This window comes from Meleagris gallopavo, chromosome 5, assembly GCF_000146605.3.
Source record: "Meleagris gallopavo isolate NT-WF06-2002-E0010 breed Aviagen turkey brand Nicholas breeding stock chromosome 5, Turkey_5.1, whole genome shotgun sequence".
NCBI lineage: Eukaryota > Metazoa > Chordata > Aves > Galliformes > Phasianidae > Meleagris > Meleagris gallopavo.
In genome coordinates, this window is record NC_015015.2 from 15,530,547 (window position 1) to 15,534,860 (window position 4,314).

The 4,314-nt window shown below is 39.2% G+C and overlaps 1 protein-coding gene across 1 annotated transcript in view; it reads left to right on the forward strand.

The window, feature by feature from the left end:
- Positions 1 to 834: 834 nt before the first annotated feature.
- Positions 835 to 4,314, forward strand: part of LRP5 (LDL receptor related protein 5) — an 80,626-nt gene continuing 77,146 nt past the window's right edge. Inside the window, exon 1 of the mRNA XM_019615456.2 lies at positions 835 to 922. The gene's annotated coding sequence lies outside the window, so the exon portion shown is untranslated. The remainder of the gene's footprint in view (positions 923 to 4,314) is intronic.

A 4,314-nucleotide genomic window follows, 5' to 3' on the forward strand; every position in this document is an offset into this window, starting at 1 on the left:
GACTCACAATAGATCTTGATGAGCAGAAACTTTACTGGGCTGATGCAAAATTGAGTTTCATTCATAGAGCGAATCTGGATGGCTCCTTTAGGTAAGTTTCCTTAGTTCCCTAAGTAAGTTCCCTAAGTAAGTTCCCTAGTAAGTAATATGGCGTGGATTATTTCTCACCCCCTGTATTTGTTCTGAACCAAGACTTTTTTCAGTAATCCAGAATAATGCTTAAACCTTGTTGTTCATTGGTGTAGCAGAAATGCAAGTCAGGGCCTAAAGTAGTGATTGAGCACCTGGTGGGAAGGAAGGGCCAATACAGGGGAGTTCAGATGTATGCAATGTACCTGAGTGACCGGAAGGGGTGGAAGCCAGGATCCACCCCTTTCCAGACTTCATTTAAGGGTTGGCAGTGGAGGCAGTGGGGTGTCTTGCTGGAGATTCCTGTCTACCTAAGGCCTTGTGAAGGTGAGCAGCTTTTTTCCTTTGTTTCTGCATCCACAGCTGTCGCACTTGGGCTTATCCTCACTTGCTGCAGCCTGCGACTCTGCTACCCTGCTGTCATTGCTGTGTTTTAGTCACATTATAGCATTACAAATGTAAACTCACTTGTTGGTAGCTCTGTAAAAACAGAATGCTCACATGCTGTAAAACTGTCTTTAAGGATATTTTATTGTTATTTTATTATTGATTGTTTATAGCCCTCTTGCACAGCATTTTTTTATGGCTCATGCTTATCTTCAGAATAATAGGAGATGCTCATCCTTGGCCCCAGGCAATATAACATTTGACTAGTGCTATGGGAATTTTTTGGTATTTTACTCTGCTTTTTTTTTCAACAGGAAATATATGTTGAGACACCTGTCCTTGGCCCTGTCCAAAGATGTACTTTGTGGCATGCCTACAAGTACCCAAATTCATCTTATTTCAGACTGTGAGTGAGCAAGATTTTTCTAAGGCTTGATAGAAAGCGCAGTATGCAAGTGTGCAGGCTGCTGTCCAGGTGTCCCTGTTGATTTTAACTGTTAAAGAATGACACAGATCACCCTACAGATAGGCCAGGCCTGGACGTTTAAGTTTGTACCTTAAGCTGTGCAGCGTTCAGTGGACAGGTTGCATTGGTTCTGAAGGGTATTTGCCAGTGAAACCTCCCACTGAGGAGGCAGGTCTCTGTGTTCTGGTCCAGCTTTGGTCTTCACGTAGCCTGTTGAATTGTCCATGGTATACCAAACTGCAATTGATTCTTATGTGATTAATAGAATTATGTTTGGTCTGGTAAGACAAAGCAACCAGAATGATTCGTTCTTAAATGCAGCCTGCCCGACTGTTTGGATCCTAGACTTCTATGTTTAGGAGAGGCTTAAGTGTGCACTCAGGTTACATGGGTAGGAAACTCATAGTGCAGAAGTCCTGCTTGTATAGTTTGCTGCTTTTTGAAAGAATGGCACTATATTTCTAGAGTGAAGTGATATTTAATTATATGAATAATTGAATTTTATCTTGAAACACAACTTTGGATGCTGAGATTTTGTTATCCGTTCTAAAGAAGTCTACCTTGGGGAAAGAGAGGAACGTTCTTATCGTATAGTGCTGTGCTGACTTGTGACTTGTCAGAAGGTTGCTATCCCAGTGTATCAACAGCACCCTGAGGCAAACTGGAGATAGCAGTGACCTTTGTGTAGCAAACATGGACACTATTTCAAAACATCTAAAAATTTCTGTTATGCAGTCATTCAGTATCAATAGAAATTTGGGGTTTTCTTATACTCCTGTCTGTATTGCATACCTCTCCCCCAGCAGATAACACTATATTTTCCATTGATACCTTTCAGTTTTTTTGCAGTTGCATTCCATGCCTGATTTTCACACTCATAAAAGAGGCATAACGATATTGACATCCTTTATAAAACACTCTTAAGTTCTATTGAGAGCACTCTGTAGAGCTAGATAATGGTGGCATTGTGGTGAGTGACAAGTACTAAGTAACTGTCAGAAGCATAGACAAGGGAAGAGGCCTTTACAGAAGGGAGTGGGAGCTCAAAGACTTTGTGCAGGTTCATAGAAAGTTGTCTCATAATTCTAAATCTAAGAGATTTTCATACAATACAATGTGAATATGTCCCTCTTGTTTAGGGATGGGTGACAGAGTATAAGTTTTCCAGTCTGATTCCACAGCTCTCATGCACGTTAAAATTTAATAAACTTTACTTGCATGTTTGTGTAGAAACTTGGAGTTGTAATGCATAAGTAAAATGTGTTTTGCTCATATTTAGGTAGGGGAAGACCACCTGAAAATGAGTACATTTATCCCAGCCATTGGCCTTTGTGACAGATTGGTGCATGTCCACCCCCCATGCAGTGTTGTATTTTGCTAGGAAGGAAATGGTACTTTAGGAAGAAAAATAATGCATGCACTATTTTGCATTAGAAAAATTACCTCACTGTTGTACGCTTTTTACATGTGTTACAGTCAGCTGCTGGAGAACTGATGTCATGCTGGATGTCAGGATATTCCCGTGCAGGATGTGAAATTCCTTGTGTCTTTCTCACTGCATGTGGACTGCAGGCGTTGTTCAACCTGCTTTGTAGTGTAGCTATATAATAAAACTTCCTGAAAATATTATGCATGTGAATAAATCCAGTGAATATTGCTCCTAATTTTTCTTTTTCTTTTCTTTTTTTCTCTTTATTTCATTTATTTTGTACGATTTACTTTTCTCCCTTCCACCAATGAATATGGAATAAGAAATATATGAAGCTGGAACTCTTAGGTCCTGCTGGCAAAGTAGACTTCAATAATATGAATTTTGAACCAATCAAACAAAATTGACCTTCTTTGTGTGCAAATGGATTTGTGAGAGAGAGGTTGCTTCTGTTTCTTAAGCACACATCCAAATGAGTTTCAAACAGAGCTATCAACAAAAGTCTTAATGCGGTTCTAGTACTTCAAAACTCAAATGAGAAGAAAATTTGTACTCTGCATGGTGAATTAATGTTACCGGAGCAATCTGCCTGTTATATTGGCAAGATTCAGTTTCCAAGCATGTCAGCTGGAATGTAATTACAGAGAGGGAGAGACTTGATACCTAAGAATGATGGAAATAGGGACAATATATGGTGGAAAACAGCTGCTACGATACTAGAATACAAGTACAGCCACTGCTGTTTGTTTTTGTTTTTGTTTTTTTAGAAGGCAGTAGCAAAGTGTGGAGAGGAAAATCAGTAATTCTATTTGTTCTCTGGTGTTTAATGGTGAAAGAAGTAGTGATAGTTGAAGGACAGAAATTTCAGAGCAGTTTTAGTGTTCTGTTTGGAACAGAAAGAATAATAATAACTTTCTTTTTCCATATTGTGTATGTGAAAATGCTTGCATGTGCCAGTCTGTTTTAAATCTGTCCTATGTGTGCAAGATTGATGTCTCAGTGTATTTGAAGAATTTTGGGAGTACTTTTTATTTCACCTTCAGAAACTGCAGATGGTAACTATGTTGATTAAAAAAGAAAATGAACCTTCCCTCTCAAGTCTTTATTGTTATCAACCTTATCTATACAAATAATTCAAATGCAGATTGGAATACAGGTATAAGAGAAATGTGCTCCTTGCTTTCCTTCAGGATGATGCTGGGAGTTAAAGGCTTCTCAAAGTTGTATGCTGATTTATTTGAATGCTGCTTTGCTGCCTCAGAAGCCTGGTGTAGAAGGCCATGTGAATGCCTTTATACACACTTAAAATGCATAATTTTTTTGTGAAAATTGAGTTCATGTTATTTTGATTGAAGAATTGTCAAGTGTGCTTCTATGAGTGAGTATCTCCAAAGCTCTTGGATCTGAGCTACACGGATTAATTGCAACGTGCATGAATTTGGGGATCTCGTGAGTTCAGAAAACGCATCGGAGTTTTCATACGTTCTGTGGCTTTTGGTTCAAGTCATTGCAAATGTGAGAATATATGCATACGCAGAAGAAAGGGAGTGCAGCTGAATGCCATCTGAAAATGTCTGAAGTGTTTTTTGATTTATATTCATCACAAGTATTTAGTCTTAAACAAAGCATTACTGACAGGAGACAAACTGTTGACTGCTATCTTAGGGAGAACGCTCAAAGAATATGGCTGTGAAGAGCCTGGATTTTGTGATGGACGGCCTGTGTTTTGTCAGCTTGTATTGTGCAGGGCTTTGTGAGGCAGACAAATGGCCCTCGAGTCATTTCTTCATTTTCCTGCTCTGAGAAAGAATTGGCTGCAATTGATGATTGCAAACATGAAAGTCCTGGGTAAAGATGTCATATGTTGCAAACAAGGACAGGGAAGGGGGAAGAGGGGGAAAAA